General features: G+C 39.9%; 1 pseudogene; it reads right to left on the bottom strand.

Annotated features, from left to right (window-relative positions):
• Positions 1–12,382: 12,382 nt before the first annotated feature.
• Positions 12,383–14,613, bottom strand: LOC100350019 (WW domain-binding protein 11-like; annotated as a pseudogene).
• Positions 14,614–17,867: the final 3,254 nt, after the last annotated feature.

Here is a 17,867-nt window from a genome sequence, read left to right as displayed (position 1 = left end):
GGGACCCTGAATTTTACATTCTTAATATCTGCCATTGTTATGATTATTGCTAACTAGTAACAGTGATTGTCCATTCCTTTTTGTTACTATTGCTTCAATATACCTGGAGAATGAGACATCTCACATCAAAAATGGTGGTTACTTAAAGCCTTTATCTCAAGAAGGTGCAGGAAATATAAGAATCCAGGAGAACATTTTGAAAAAGTCACCTCATGGGATTTTGATATGCTTTTAAAGTGTCAAATGATCAAGCTCTTCCAAGCAGTAGCAACTAATAAAGATGCTAGACTGATTTGCCCATACCCATAGATATGGCCATAAGAAGACAATTAAATGGTTTTAGGCAGTTTATGACTCATGGCTTAATAGCATGAAATTCATCTTACCATCAGTTTGCTGTGTCTGACCTCCCCCTGCCCCTCGCCATCCCATGTCCCTTGTGGTTTTTGTGTAGGTAGGGCCAAGTAGATTCTACACGAATAGTAGTTCTGTAACTACAAAGGACTCTGAGGTTTTCAGACCCTGCTGTTATATAAGGGTTTGTGGCAAAATTTGCATTCCCTTCCTCTGGTGTGAGAAATACTGTCTTGTGGAATGTCTCTGGGAATGGAGGGAGATGCCACTTAGCATTGTCCTAGGATGTGACAAACAAAAACAATTCCAAATATCTCCAGGAGTCATTGTTTGGTCTGGTAGGATGTGGTTGTTCCCCCAAGTTCATGTGTTGGAGTGGTGGCTTCAGTGTGGCTATACTGATGTGCTGGGGTCGTTGCCTGGTGGAGCCAGGTGGAGAACCCTTCAGAGAGCAGGTGGAATGCCCTCAGAAGTGGATGGTGGGAGCCCGTCTCTGTCTGCCTGTGGTGATCTCTTTCTCCTGCATGTCCTCCTATATTTTAATGACCTCCACCATTCACCATGAGGTCTTCAATGAATCTACGCAATACCAACACCTTGCTTTTGAATCTCTGGAATTGTGAGCTAAATAAGTGTATTTTCTTTATAAAAGTAATCTCCCTATGTATGCCATGATAGTAATGAAAACACAGGTTAATACCCTATTTATGTTTCTAAGGATTTCAGGTAAATATCTTTGTACACATCTGTCAATACTCTCTGCCCGGAAGCTGTACATAAACACCAGACTCAGGGAAAATTATCTGCTACCATAGAGAGAACTGCACATATCCTTCACTTTGAGAATCATTTAAATATTTTAAATTGATTATTTTATGTATGACAAACAAAAATTCAAGATTCTAAATGAATTAGGGAAAAGCAAAGGTTAAATCTAGACTTTCATGCTTGAATTCAGGGTAGGATACTCAAAATTTATTCGCATATTTTAATTTTTTCTTATAGATAATCATTTCTATTGTCTGAAGTATACTCATATATATTTGTTAAAACATTGCTTTGATCAAGTATTGTGCTAATTTTCTACATTTAAAAATAAGCATTTCAAAGGAATATTTTCTCGTAACTTATAAGAGGGAGAATAAAAATCAAGGTTGTTGCATAGGTGTTAAGTTGTTGCCTGTGATGCCAGCAACACACCTGGGTTCTGGTTCATGTTCTGCCTGCTTCATTTCTGATCCAGCTTCCTAATAATTGCGTGGGAAAGCAGCAGAGGGTGGCTCAAGTGCTTGGGACCCTGCCATCCATGTGGGAGAACTAGAAGAAGCTTCTGGCTCCTACCTTAGTACAAGCCCAGTCTTGGCCATTGCAGTCATTTTGGGAGTAAACCAGCAGATGGAAGATCAGTCTTATCTATACTCTGGAGGAAGAGTGGTTTATATGCTAAATAGTTGTTGAATTCTTTATTTAATAGATGGTTAAGCCTGATATTATAAAATAAACTAAAAGTATGACATTGTAAAAATTAAAGAAAAATAATGAGAAAGGAAGGAGGAGGGAAGGTAGGAGCATGGGCAGGAGGGAGGTTAGGGTGGGAAGTATCATTATGCTCTTAAATCTGCATATATGAAATACATCAAATTTGATCACTTTATATAAATAATTTTTTTAAAAATGAAAAAAGCTCTTCCATATTTTCCTCAATCAAATAAAATAAATGCATAGATATGCTGCTATTTAAAATTTTTAAAAAGTCATGAATTACAAATGACGTAATGAAATATCTCCGCAAGTGAGATCCCAGTGGAAAGAACAGGTCATCAAAGAAGGAGGTACCTTTCTCTGAAGGGAGGAGAGAACTCCCATTTTGACTATGACCTTGTCTAAATATGATCAGAGTCGGTGAACTCAAAAGGCTTCCATAGCCTTGGCAGCTCATGACAAGAGCCTAGGGTGATTACTGACGCCATAAACAAGAGTGTCAATTTGTTAAGTCAACAATAGGAGTCACTGTGCACTTACTCCTCATGTAGGATCTTTGTCCTTAGTGTGCTGTACATTGTGATTTAATGCTATAACTAGCACTGAAACAGTATTTTTCACTTTGTGTTTCTATGTGGGTGCAAACTGTTGAAATCTTTACTGAATATATGCTAAACTGATCTTCTGTATATAAAGAGAATTGAAAATGAATCTTGACGTGAATGGAAGGGGGAAGGGAAAGGGAAAGAGGAGGTTGTGTGTGGGAGGGAAGTCATTGGCGGGGGGGAGCCATTGTAATCCATAAGCTGTATTTTGGAAATTCATATTCATTAAATAAAAGTTAAAAAAATTAAAAAAAAAAACTTTTGGCATCATAACAGGCTTTAGTCTAAGAGATTTATTTAAATTATCTGACTTAATTCCAAAATAAACCTATGACTGGCTATTATGATTTTCTTTTACTTTGATTTTTTTAAAAAAATTCCATTATTTATTTAAAAGCCAAAGTTACAGAGAGAAAGGAAGAGAGAGAAAGAGATCTTCTAACTGTTGTTTCACTCCCCAAATGGCCACAACAGCAGGGACTAGATTGGGCCAAGACACGAGCCTGGGATTCTTCCAGATCTCCCATATGGGTGCAGGGTCCCAGACACTTGGGGAATCTTCTGCTGCTTTCCCAGGCAATAGTAGGGAGCTGGATCGGATTTGGAGCAGCCAGAACTCAATTGGTGTCTATATGGAATGCTGGCATTATAGACTGCAGCTTAAACCACTACACCAAAATGTCAGCCACCTAGCATGATTTTCTGGATTATAGAATTATTAAATATCACTCCATTTTAGACTTAATGATGGCAGAAGTTATTGCCACTTTGTTCAACAATTTGTATTCTATACTATGATACTTGGGCACAAATCATATATTATAACTATTTTAAAGCCATAAATAAATACCTATTTTAGTGTGAAGATTCTGAGCTCTCACTAAACAAATAATTTGTTTATATTTTCATAATGATAAAATGATGTATTTGGTTCATTATCCATAGTCTGTTTGGTACTTTCAAAACTCACCCTTCTTTCTACAATTCTAAGAAATTATAACAAACTTGGAAGACAGATGACCCCCTGCCTTCTCCTTACACATCAGGAAGGGTAAGAACAGAGTACTTTTCTTTTAATTTTTGAAGCCTTGGAGATATATTCATCTTATTGAATGCATCTTATTGAGAGATGAATTGTATGCATTGAGTCTACTGTATTGAGGGCGTTATACTTGGGAAATGAATTTGTGCCTGTATTAAAACTTTATTGTCTGAGAGAATAAAAACTATGTGTTAAATATCTGTCATCATGGAGAAACTGATCTAAGTAGATTTGTTCAGAGAGAGAGAGAGAGAGAAGAAGAAGGAGGAGGAGGAGGAGGAGGAGGAGGAAGTAGAGGGAGAGGAGGAGGAAGGGAGGGATGGAGGGAAAGAGAAATAAAAGAGGAAAAAGGTTGTTTTATCTCAGACAATCTATCTAGAAGTCACCTGCAGCTTAAATGTTCATTTTCATTGCACAACAGAACCTTTCTTTCCTTACCTTCCCAGTACATTGCCTGTCTAGTTAAATTTATGACACTGAACCACATTTTGCTTTATTTTTCTAAAAGTGGTTTAAAAGTGTTCTGGAACTCTCCAAACAATAAAAACCTAACAAGAGCAGTGTTTTCTAAACAATAACTCATTTTTTAAGTGGTCAATAAATACAAATAAGGCAAGTCCCCAAAGTTCTTCTTGTAACTTACTAGAGAGAACAAGGCTTAAAAAGAAAAATCCATGTGGACCTGTGGCATAGTGACAGCTATATGGGTCCTTTCCAAGCTTGCACTGAACCCCAAGCCAGCTCAGTGTGGGTCATTTAGCAAAAAATGGTTGGAAAAAAACACCTGGAGGCAATGGCTCATGTCTTTTAGTTCAGCTTACCTTCAGAAATTCCACTAGATGAGATTGGAAGAAAATGTGAACTTTTACTAATTTTGCACTAATTTAGCTTTTCTTTAATCCTTGTTACCAGAACCCATATAACTAATGCTGAGTATATAATGATGATATGAATCAGAAAAAACAGGAATAAAAGTGCCATTAATAAACGTAAAAATAACTGGTTCAAATAAGGGTTCTTTTAGAAAACTGAACCCTGTGGCCATCCTAAAAATGATAATCTAGAAAATATCCATATTTTTAAATCCCAAAACAATAACATGAATCATATATTCTTTTTTTAAAGATTTATTTTATTTATTTGAAAGAGTTACAGAGAAGGGTAGAGACAGAGAGAGAGGTAGGTCTTTCAGCCGCTGATTCACTCCCCCGATGGCAGCAATGGGCGGAGCTGTGCTGATCCGAACCCAGGAGCCAGGAGCTTCTTCTGGGTCTCCCACGCAGGTCCAGGAGCCCAAGAACTTGGGTCATCTTCTACGGCTTTCCCAGGCCATAGCAGAGAGATGGATGGGAACAGGAGCAGCCGGGACTAGAACTGGAGACCATATGGGATGTCAGCACTTCAGGCCAGGGCGTTAACCTGCTTCATCACAGCGCTGGGCCCAATCATGTATTCTTTTTTTTTGTTTGTTTTGACAGGCAGAGTTAGAGAGAGAGAGAGACAGAGAGAAAGGTCTTCTTTTTCTGTTGGTTCATGCCCCAGTGGTCGCTGTGGCCGGGGTGCTATGGCCAGCACACCGCGCTGATCCAAAGCCAGGGGCCAGGTGCCTCCTCCTGGTCTCCCATGTGGGTGCAGGGACCAAGCACTTGGGCCATCCTCCACTGCCTTTCTGGGCCACAGCAGAGAGCTGGACTGGAAGAGGAGCAACCAGGACAGAATCCTGCTCCCCGACTGGGACTAGAACCCGGGGTGCTGGTGCAGCAGGCGGAGGATAGCCTATTGAGCCGGAGGGCCGGCCCCCAATCATATATTCTTTTTTTTTAACTTTTATTTAATGCATATAAATTTCCAAAGTACAGCTTATGGATTACAATGACTCCCCCCCCCCATAATTTCCCTCCGACCCACAACCCTACCCTTTCCCGCTCCCTCTCCTCTTCCATTCACATCAAGATTCATTTTCGATTCTCTTTATATACAGAAGATCAGTTTAGTATATATTAAGTAAAGATTTCAACAGTTTGCACCCCCATAGAAACACAAAGTGAAAAATACTGTTTGAGTACTAGTTATAGCGTTAAATCACAATGTACAGCACATTAAGGACAGAGATCCTACATGAGGAGTAAGTGCACAGTGACTCCTGTTGTTGACTTTACAAATTGACACTCTTGTTTATTGCCTCAGTAACCACCTTGTCATGAGTAATCTCTTGTCATGAGTTGCCAAAGCAATGGAAGCCTTTTGAGTTCACTGACTCTGATCATATTTAGACAAGGTCGTAGTCAGAGTGGAAGTTCTCTCCTCCCTTCAGAGAAAGGTACCTCCTTCTTTGATGACCTGTTCTTTCCACTGGGATCTCACTCACGGAGATCTTTCATTTAGGTCATTTTTTTTTTTTTGACAGAGTGTCTTGGCTTTCTATGCCTGAAATACTCTCATGAGCTTTTCAGCCATATCCGCATGCCTTAAGGGCTGATTCTGAGGCCAGAGTGCTGTTTAGGACACCTGCCATTCTATGGGTCTGCTGTGTATCCTGCTTCCCATGTTGGATCGTTCTCTCCCTTTTTTGTTCTTTCGGTTAGTATTTTCAGACACTAGTCTTGTTTATGTGATCCCTTTGACTCTTAGACCTATCATTATGATCAGTTGTGAACAGAAATTGATCACTTGGACTAGTGAGATGGCATTGGTACATGCCACCTTGTTGGGATTGAATTGGAATCCCCAGGCACGTTTCTAACTCTACTGTTTGGGGCAAGTCAGCTTGAGCATGTCCCAAATTGTACATCTCTTCCCTCTCATTCCCACTCTTATGTTTAACACCGATCACTTTTCAGTTAAATTTCAACACTTAAGAATAACTGTGTATTAATTACAGAATTAAACCAGTCATATTAAGTAGAACAGCCAAAAAAAAAATACTAAGAGGGATAACGTATTAAGTTGTTCATCAACAGTCAGGCCAAGGGCTGATCAAGTCACCGTTTCTCATAGTGTCCATTTCACTTTAACAGGTTTCCTTTTTGGTGCTTGGTTAGTTGTCACCGATCAGGCAGAACATATGATATTTGTCCCTTTGGGACTGGCTTATTTTACTCAGCATAATGTTTTCCAGATTCCTCCATTTTAATGCAAATGACTGAATTTCATTGTTTTTTTACTGCTATGTAAAATATATGGTCACATATGAGACTTGTATGGTTTACACCTTATAACAATAACACTTAGTTTTGATACTTCTCTAAAAATTCCTAGTGGGTATCACAAACTTTCTATCTTTCTTTGATCTTTTAGTTCTTTATATAATTACTGTTTTAAAACTGATTAATTTATAAGACTACGAGAATATTGAGATAATTACTTTAGGAATTCAATGTGATTTTACAAGAGAGAAAGACATGACAAATTTAAAATATTAATTCTATATTTACACGCTAGTTAGATTTGTCACTAATTTCCTTCCATTGGATGATTTCAAAAGTTAAGAAATTCTTCCCATTTAAACACACACACAAATACACATGAGCCTGGAAATCTAATTTTTTTACATTCTTTTTTTTTTAAACTTTTATTTAATGAATATAAATTTCCAAAGTACAGCTTATGAATTACAATGGCTTCCCCCCCATAACTTCCCTCCCACCCGCAACCCTCCTCTTTCCCATTCCCTCTCCCCTTCCATTCACATCAAGATTCATTTTCATTTGTTTACATTCTAATATATGTCTCCACCTTGAACCATAGCTTTGTATCTATGTTAGTTTCATTTTTTTTGGAGAATGAAAACTAGAGGTTCACAAACGGTGATGCGGAAAATTGAGTAATTAACCTTATGTCAAATTATACTATCCTTATCCACAAAGATGTAAGTTAGACAATATACACAGACTTTACCTGCACCTTGATTGTGCTATTCATGACTAAGTTTAAACATAGATAATGGACAAAAATCAGGATCAATTTAATGGTGCCAAACAAATCTTAATTTTCCACTGAATAGTGTATCAGAGTTATTCTCTGATGGCAATTGTGACACTATTTAAATAAAGCTCATTTTTTTTTCATTTCCAGTTCTCCACTGTTATCTTCACTAGTTGAAACTGCTTTGTTTTTGCCTCTGCTCTATGTAGTTAAGCCTAAGTAGTTTATACTTTTGTTCATTTCTGAAGTTGGGGCTTGGGAGACTATTAATTGCTCCACCTCCTCTTTGCCTATTCTGAAACTACTATTGAAAGGATGTGTAACTTGTATTAGATGCTTATGAAGAAACCTCAGGAAGAGTTTCATTTCTGTCTTTAATGATATTGCCACAGAATTACATTACAGGTAATGAGAATCACATTCATGCAATTTTATCAACAGTTAATTTCATATAGGTACCTCCAGTAAATATTTGAACTGTATAAAATACCATCATTTTCTTGGGTTTAATTGAACTCTGTTGTTGGATGCCTTGGTCCCAGGTCTTGTCTCTGATGCAGGAAGGAATTCAAGGAGGAGACACAAGTAATGTATAGTAGAAGAATCAGAGCAGGAGTGCAGGTAAATTTGAGTTACATGTACCAAATAAAGTTTGGGCATTGTCCTTTTTATATCATCTTGAGGAAAAGGAAAATGGAAAATTGGGCACTAGGAATTTGGTGACTGCCCATTTTCTATCCTTTTTAGAAAGTCTTGGAAGTACATACTATACCGCAGTAAGAAACAACGAAATCCAGTCATTTGCAATAAAATGGAGGAATCTGGAACACATCATACTGAGTGAAATAAGCCAGTCCCAAAGGGACAAATACCATATGTTCGCCCTGATCGGTGACAACTGACTGAACACCAAAAAGGAAACCTGTTGAAGTAAAATGGACGCTATGAGAAACAGTGACTTGATCAGCATAGCCCTGACTGTTAATGAACAACTTAATACATTATCCCTCTTAGTAGTTTTTTTGTCTGTTCTACTTAATATGACTGGTTTAATTCTGTAATTAATACACAGTTATTCTTAAGTGTTGAAATTTAACTGAAAAGTGATCCCTGTTAAACATAAGAGTGGGAATAAGAGAGGGAAGAGATGTACAATTTGGGACATGCTCAAGCTGACTTGCCCCAAATGGTAGAGTTAGAAACATACCAGGGGACTCCAATTTAATCTCATCAAGGTGGCATGTGCCAATGCCATCTCACTAGTCCAAGTGATCAATTTCAGTTCACAATTGATCATAATGAAAGGACTAAGAGTGAAAGGGAGCACATAAACAAGTCTAGTACCTGCTAATACTAACTGATAAAATAAATAAAGGGGAGAGTGATCCAACATGGGAAGCGAGATACTCAGCAGACTCATAGAATGGCGGATGTCCTAAACAGCACTCTGGCCTCAGAATCAGCCCTAAAGGCATGAGGATCCGGCTGAAAAGCCCATGAGAGTATTTCAGGCATGGAAAGCCAAGACACTCTGGCAAAAAAAAAAACAAAAAAAAAAAAAAAAAAAAAAAACCTAAATGAAAGATCTCTGCGAGTGAGATCCCAGTGGAAAGAACAGGTCTTCAAAGAAGGAGGTACCTTTCTCTGAAGGGAGGAGAGAACCTCCACTTTGACTATGACTTTGTCTAAACAAGATAAGAGTTGGAGAACTCAAGGGGCTTCCATAGCCTTGGAAACTCATGACTGGTGCATAGGGAGATTACTGATGCCATAAACAGGAGTGTCAATTTGTAAAGTCAACAACAGGAGTCACTGTGCACTTACTCCTCATGTAGGATCTCTGTCCTTAATGTGCTGTACATTGAGGCTTAATGCTATAACGAGCACTCAAACAGTATATTTCACTTTGTGTTTCTATGGGGGTGCAAACTGTTGAAATCTTTACTTAAGGTATACTAAACTGACCTTCTGTTAAAAAAAAAGAAGAAATTAGCAATTCCCAACTTGACTCTCACTGGGATTAAACATGACAATAGGTTTGATCTGATTTCATCATCATTTAAAAAATCATCTATTATTTTTCACTTTATGTTTCTGTGTGTGAGCAAACTGTTGAAATCTTTACTTAATTGTATGCTAAACTGATCTTCTGTATATAAAGAGAATTGAAAATGAATCCTCATGTGAATGGAAGGGGAGAGGGAATGGGAAAGGGGAGGGTTGCGGGTGGGAGGGACGTTATGGGGGGGAAGCCATTGTAATCCATAAGCAGTACTTTGGAAATTTATATTCATTAAATAAAAGTTAAAAAAAATGCAAAAAAAAGAGAAAGTCTTGGAAGTGTCATGGAACAGGTGGATGATGGAGTGTGTTAGTCATAGTAATTTTAATTAATATTACTACAATGAATTATAGGACATCTCTGGAACATGGATGGCAGTCAGGTTGTCTAGTTCCAGTATGCACCAGTTTTGCTGCAATAGTGAGTTTGAGTTTGGCTTGTCCAGCAATGGATTAAGGTTCAGAAGCAACTCTAGGGGAAATTGTGGTGACGCATTTCCTGCAGCTCTTTCTCTGTTACCTGTCTCCTTAACTATATCAACTCTAACTTCCCTCTGGCTGCTCTAAGCTTGATCAAGGATGTTAGCCATAAATATTGAGTCTTAAATGAAAATGTATTTGCTAGTTAAGTTATTATAGCATTAAGCGATGTGGCACAGGTTTTTTGGCTTACTACACTTTACATGTACATGCAATATTCACAACAATCCTGCAGGATGACTATTGTGATTACCTTCATTTTACAAATAAAGGAGCTCTAAGAAATAAACCAGTAAATGGAAGGCCAATGCAGCTGCTATTTTTAACCTTGAAAATTATCTACATGTATTAATAGTTGCATATTCACCCATAATTCTCTACTGAAATAAGATTTAATTTATACCATCATGTATTTAAATGTACTCCATAGTTTACAGTTGACTTCAGACTTGACTTTATATAATTCTGTGACTCAAAATATCATCTTGTTTTGTATTGCATGGATTAAGTTCAATGAAATCAGTGTCTGTAATTTATTGCTACATTAACAAATGAGTAATTTTTGATAAATCACAGCTGTTCATCCAAAGTTTCTATAAATGTCATTTCCTGAATTGGCAACAACTACCAGAAAATTAGTTTTATTTTTGCTTTGATATCAAGGTGCAATGTGATAGTTGTTGTGCATGCCAAAAATTTCTTGATATGACCACTTCTTCAGATATTCCAAATTTCATTCTGACAAGTATATGGTCTGGAAAAAGAACAAAATGAAGCACAAAAAGACAGATTTTTAAGAAGTATAGACATACATATATAAATGTTTGCTTTAAATTATGCCCTTCACATAGTAATATAGTTTTATTTCATCATTTTATGATGTTTGTAATGAAGTCCATGTTAATGATATTAATATATACATATCTGCTTTCAAAAATGGAATTTATATGCATACATACAATGTTCACATATAAAACAAACATAAAATGTTAAAAATTAATAAATCTGTGTGTGCTCATTGAGCTCTTTGTACTTTTCTCTTATTTGAAATATTTTAAAATAAAAAAGGCTCTTAGTCCTATCATTATGATCAATTGTGAACAGAAATTGATCACTGGGACTAGTGAGATGGCATTGGTACATGCCACCTTGATGGGATTGAATTGGAGTCCCCTGGTATGTTTCTAACTCTACCGTTTGAGGTAAGTCAGCTTGAGCATGTCCCAAATTGCACATCTCTTCCCTTTCTTATTCCCACTCTTATATTTAACAGTGATCACTTTTCAGTTAAGTTTCAGCACTGAAGAGAATTGTGTATTGATTACAGTATTCAACCAAAAGTATTAAGTAGAACAAACAAACAAAAAAATACTAAGAGGGATAACGTATCAAGTTGCTCATCAACAGTCAGGGTGAGGGCTGATCAAGTCACCGTTTCTCATAGTGTTCCTTTCACTTTAACAGGTTTCCTTTTTGGTGCTCAGTTAGTTGTCACCTATCAAGCAAAACAAGTGGTATTTGTCCCTTTGGGATTGGCTTATTTCACTCAGTGTAATGTTTTCCAAATTCCTCTTTTCCGACTTGTATACCTTTGATTTCTTTTTCTTGCCTAATGACTGTGGCTAAAAATTCCAGAGCTATATTGAAAAGTAAGGGTGAAAGTTGACATTCTGGATCTTTGTGGAAAGGTTTCTAAATTTTCCTCATTCAAAAAGATGCTGGCTGTTAGTTTTTCATATATTGTGTTGATGTGTTACTCTAAGTTCTTTCTATACCCAATTTGCTTAAGGTTTTTTTTTTTTTTAATCATGAAACAATGTTACATTTTATCGATGCTGTCTCTGAATCTATTGAGATAATCTTATGTTTTTTACCTTCAATTTGTTAATGTGATATGTAACATTTGTTGATTTGCATATGTTCAACCATCCCTGCATATCAGGGATAAATTTCATTTGGTCCAGGTGAATGTTCTTTCTGATGCGTTGTTGGATTTGATTAGTTAGTATTTTGTAGAGGATATTTGCATCTATGTTCATCAAGGGTATTGGTCTATAGTTCTCTTTCTTTGTTGGTGTTAGCAGCACTGTTTCAATAGCTCATCTATTCCAAATGCAATACCCTGTCTTATATGCAGTAAGTTCTGAACAAGTCTAATCTTTTTTTTTTAACTTTTATTTAATGAATATAAATTTCCAAAAGTACAGCTTATGGATTACAATGGCTTCCCCCCATAACGTCCCTCCCACCCGCAACCCTCCCCTTTCCCACTCCCTCTCCCCTTCCATTCACATCAAGTCTAATCTTTAGGATATACCTTGACTGAAATTAGAAAATACGCTGACAATGGAAGTAGCTCTTTCCCCTAAGTCTAATAAAAGCCTCTCTCTCCATGAGCTGATACTGTGTACAGAAGACCTGGTATCAGAAATGGTCACATTAGCTCTTTCACCTCTTTCATTAAAGCTTCATAAATATCATTGTAGTTTGCACTGACACAGGACAGCAGGATCAGATTTGTGGACTGCTTTTGCAAGAGGCACACCAGAATCATCCTCTGACTTTCTTTGGAGGCATCAGTAGCCCCTTTATTCTCCCAACATCCTCTCAGTGCAGTGGGCACAAATCAAGAATATCTGCCCTGGGATTAGTGATCTGTGGGTTGGCACTGATGGTTGCTGTGGCTTTCTTCTCAATGGTGGCTGCACCTGACTTATCTGCCTTGGGTCACTAAATCAAACTGGGTGGGTCACTCAAAACCCCTGGGTCTGGCAAGGGAGCTGGTGGGAATAGCCCAGGTCAGGCAGGTCCAAGTTGAGACACCAAAAGTGGGCGCATCACTATAGGATGAGGTGAAAGGATGCCTGGAAGTACAGGGTGAGGTAGACTGGGTGGGAGTCCCCAAGGAAGAGGGCCCAGAGACAGACCTGGAGGCAGACCAGAAGGAGGGCCAGAGAGTCGACCTGCTGGTGGTCATGTAGGTAAGAATCAGGCTAAAAGGCCCTTGGAGTCCTGGCATTCCAGTTGCTCTCAGGGTTGGAGGAGCCCCTAGAGGCTGGAAGGCTTTTAGGTGGTCTTGGAGTCCATAAGGATAGAGCCGGTCTTGGTCCAAGAGGAGCATGTCGTAGCATGGGAGGTGTTTATATCCGAGAAGGAGGAGCAGACTGTGGGAACCTGATGCTGAAAAGATGCAGATGTGCCATCGGAACAGGAGTCTTCTTTGTGTTGCTTTTGTAATTGTTTTTCTGCTGCATAATCATCAGAATCATCTTTATTGCCATTCTCTAAAAATTCCTCTACTTCTCAGCCCTCCTCAGGGATTTCCTGACTTGCCATTCAGACAATTATAGCTTGAAGAGGAGTCAGCTCCTTCATGTTCTTTTTCTTCCTTGATTTTCCAGGCAGATCAGCAAATCATGCACACAGACCTGATTTTTTCTTCATTATTGTTTTATTCATTATCATCATGAAGCACAAATTGCCCCCACCTCACTTTCTTCATCTGATCTGTCAGTATCACTCTCAGCCGTGCTTTCTTCATTCTTATGTTGATACATGTCCCCAGGAGATCCATTATCTTCACTTGTGCTGGAAACATCATCATAATGACCCCGCTGAGCATGTTCAGGACTATGTAGCATGTCTTCCTCTCACCTATGAGGGGGAACATTCAGGGCAAAGCCCACTTTATGGCCATACATCTTAAGATCTGAGGAGAAAGTGAGCCCCAGAAGAGGTCTGGGAGGTTTTCCACTGGAGGCATACATGGAATACCATGTCCAAGATGAGTAGGTATAGAAACCACCCAAGTTGGTGGTCCGTAAACTGAAGCTTTCTTAAAGATGAAGGGTGGCTGGGTACCAGGAGGTGGAATATCCTGGATCAAGGTGTTGGATCAAGGAACATGTGGCATACCTGGCAAAGGAATACTCTACTTCCACCCACTAAGCATTCTTGAGAGTGTCAAAATATGGGCTACACTGAGCCCTCTTCCATTCATATTCTACTTCTAGCTTCCTCAGTTCATTGTAAATACCTGGATTCTCTATTTCATGAATTTGGAGAATACATTCAAAGGCTTCACACAACGTTTTTTTAAAGCTTTATTTTATTTATTTGAAAGTCAGAGTTACAGAGAGAGGTAGAGACAGAGAGAGAGGTCTTCCATCCACTGATTCACTCTCCAAATGGCCACAATGGCCGGAGCTGAGCTGATCCAAAGCCAGGAGCCAGGAGCCAGGAGCTTTCTCCTGGTTTCCCACATGGGTGCAGGGGTCCAAGGACCTGGGCCATCTTCTACTGCTATCCCAGGCCATAGTAGAGAGCTGGATCAGAAGACAAGCAGCCAGGACTAGAACTGGTGCCTATATGGGATGCCGGCACTTCAGGCCAGGGCTTTAATCTGCTGTGCTACAGCGCCGGCCCCACACAACTTTTTATGCTTGTCTTTCAGTACTTTCTCATTGAATTATGGCTGTTGCACTGGATTAAATTACATTTCACCCATTTTTTTCATATTCCAGTTAACCATCTTGAAATCCATAGATCATATCATCATGTATTTTTTTGTTGTTGTTCTTTAGTTCTGTCTTCTGAACTTCTTTCCAGGCTTGCTTGGTTCATAAATTTTCCACTCTTGGTGAATGATGCAGATCTTTGTCTCATGTTGAGAATCTGCATGTTTTACTTTTTCATAAGAGAACAAAAATTATAGTGGGTTTCCAGGACTGCAAGAAACTGGGAGGGGATGATGTTTGGCCTCCTTTACTCTGGAGAAGCCTTTACCTCTACTTAGTCAACCACCCAGCAAGCCCCTGCCATATTGAAGCCTTGAGCCTCTTTACCATCCGCATGTCATTTCTAATATCTCTTTTTCATCTCTGATTTTCTTAATTGGAGTCTTCTCTCCTGTGGGGAGCAACTGGGAGCAACTCGGACTAGACTAAGTTACTGGAATTAAGACTTATTCTATGCATCTGCTCTCCCACAATATGGCGTTGGGAGAGGAGGAAACAGTTTCTACACAGCTGCCTCCAGTTCAACCAATAAACAGCAGGACCTGCTCCTGATTGGAGGAGAGCAGTGTACTCGGCGTGTGGGTAGCAGAGTTGGGATTGGTGGAAGAGGACTATAAAGGAGGGGAGAGACAACATGCACCAGGAACATCTATCTGAAGGAACACCTGTGCAGCCCCCGAGAGAGCCGGCCGGCGGTGTGCCGCTCCCCCGCGGAAGTGGGGAAAATGGCAGGGGGCCCGCCCCTCCACGGAGGTGGAAGGGTCGGTAGCCAACCTGGGAAGAACCAGCAGCAAACCCGGGGAGGGCCGAGCAGACAAAAGAACAGCGCAGGGTCCTGTGTCGTTCCTCCACGAAGACGGGGAGCGACATAATGGTGCCGTGACTCGGATAGGAAGCCTAGGAGGGAAGAAGCGGGAAGAAGTGGGAAAATACCAGAGAGAGAGACTAGCAAAGAGCCTAGGGAAAAGCCGGACGGAAAAGGTGCCGGAAGAAGCTATTGAAAGCCTAGGCATAGACTCAGATACGGACTGTGGGAAAGAAGTTAGGATTTAAAGTGAAAGCAAGAAGAAACTTAGACTCAGATACGGACTGCAGGTTGAAAGTGAAAGTGAAACCTAGAAGAAACTTAGACTCGGATACAGACTGTGGGGAGAAGCCAGGAGAAATGAGAGGGGAATACTGTTGTTGGAAGAAAAGTTAGGGAAACATACCGGGTAGAGAAAAATATTAGGGAGGATGAAGCCGCGGGGGCAGGCCGAGGTGGAGACGTAAGCTACCTTGGGATTCATTGAGTCAGCCCGGGGAACAAGGGGCGAAAATCTGGAACCAGAGGCGGAGACGTGGGCCAGGTTGGAATCCGTCAGATTAGCCCAGGGAGCAAAAGACGGGAAGCCAAACCGAAAGGTGGAGGCGTGAGCCAGGTTGAATTCGCCAGGTTAGCCCAGGGAACTTGGATTGAATGCCGGTGGCGGGCGCCGGGAAGCCATGCAGAGACGGGAAGCAGCCTCGGGGCAGGCGCCGGGAAGCTGCGGGAAGTTTAGAAGTAAAATGAGAGAAATAGGAATGCTGGCAGATAGAAGTAAAATAGGAGAAATAGGAATGCCCGGAGGTAGAGAAATAGAGAAAAATAAGGCCTCCCCACAACACGCAAGGCAATGAGAGAGCTTGGATTCGGTCTGCCTGATTAGTAAGACGATAAGCACCTGTTGGCAGCTGCAGGTCACCGAAGACAGGCACGTTATCAACACCAATAAGTCTCCCCACAATACGGCAATGAGAAGGCTTGGATTCGGTTTGCCTGATTGGTAGGGCTTGTAAGCACCTGTGGGCAACTCCAGCAAGCAGAGCAGAGTGTGTGCCTTGGGGCACCGAAGACAGGCGCGTATCAACGCCAAAAATAAAAAGAAAGGGGGATCTGTGGGGAGCAACTGGGAGCAATTCGGACTAGACTAAGTTACTGGAATTAAGACTTTTTCTATGCATCTGCTCTCCCACAATATGGCGTTGGGAGAGGAGGAAACAGCTTCTACACAGCTGCCTCCAGTTCAACCAATAAACTGTGGGACCTGCTCCTGATTGGAGGAGAGCAGTGTACTCAGTGTGTGGGTAGCCGAGTTGGGATTGGTGGAAGAGGACTATAAAGGAGGAGAGAGACAACATGCACCAGGAACATCTATCTGAAGGAACACCTGTGCAGCCCCCGAGAGAGCCGGCTGGCGGTGTGCCGCTCCCCCGCGGAAGTGGGGAAAATGGCAGGGGGCCCACCCCTCCACGGAGGTGGAAGGGACAGTAGCCAACCCGGGAAGAACCAGCAGCAAACCCGGGGAGGGCCGAGCAGACAAAAGAACAGCGCAGGGTCCTGTGTCGTTCCTCCATGAAGACGGGGAGGGACACTCTCCCATGCTTGTTTTTCTTCCTTCCTTCCTTCCTATTGGTGGGAAGCTGGTATATCAACTTTTCTTTTTTCTTTTTTCAAGTAAAGAGCTCTTCATTTCACTGATCTTTTGTGGCATTTTTGTTGCAATTCTGTTTTTATTTTCTCTAATTTTTATTATCTCTTTCCTCCTATTAATTTTGGGTTTGGCTTATCGCTGTTTTTCTAGGTTCTTGAGACGCATTATTAGTTCATTTATTTGATGCCTTTCCAATTTCTTCATGTAGGCATTAGTTGCTATAAGATTCCCTGTTAATACTGCTTTTACTGTATTTCAGAAGTTTTAATATGTTGCAATATCATCTTCATCCATTTAGAGGATTTTCAATTTCCTTTGTGATTTTCTTCTATGACCCATTGTTCATTCAGGAATATGTTGTTCAGTCTCCACATGTTTGCATGTTTTCTATTTTCTTAAATTTTTCATTTCCAGCTTCATTCCATTGTGGTTAGAAAAGATACATGGTATGATTTCAATATTTTGAATTTTTTGATTCTTGCTTTATGGCCTAGCATATGGTCTATCCTAGAGAAAGTTCTGTGCACTGATGAAAAGAATGTGTATTCTTCAGTTGTGGGGTGAAATGCTTGTAGATATCAATTAAGTCCATTTGTTCCATAATTTAGATTAGCTCTGCAGTTTCTTTGATTTTTTTGTCTAGTTGATCTGTCCAATGAAGCAATTGGGGTGTTAAAGACCCCAACACTATTGTATGGGATCTATGTCTCCCTTTAGATCCATTAACATTTATTTTAAATATCTAGGCTTCCTGATACTGAGTGCATATATATTTATTATAGACATAGCTTCCTGTTGAATTGATCACTTAATCATTACATAACACCCTTTTTTGTCTCTTTTAACAGTTTTTGTGTTAACGTCTATTTTGTCTGATCTTAGGATGGCTGCTCTTGCTCTTTTTTGCTTCTGTTAGCATGGAACATCTTTTTCCATCCTTACACTTTCA

This window comes from Oryctolagus cuniculus, chromosome 7 (genome assembly GCF_051225735.1).
Source record: "Oryctolagus cuniculus isolate XC-2025 breed Fujian yellow rabbit chromosome 7, ASM5122573v1, whole genome shotgun sequence".
In the NCBI taxonomy this organism is placed as follows: Eukaryota; Metazoa; Chordata; class Mammalia; order Lagomorpha; family Leporidae; genus Oryctolagus; species Oryctolagus cuniculus.
The sequence above is the reverse complement of the archived record's forward strand: the minus strand, read 5'-3'. Positions and strand labels throughout refer to the sequence as shown.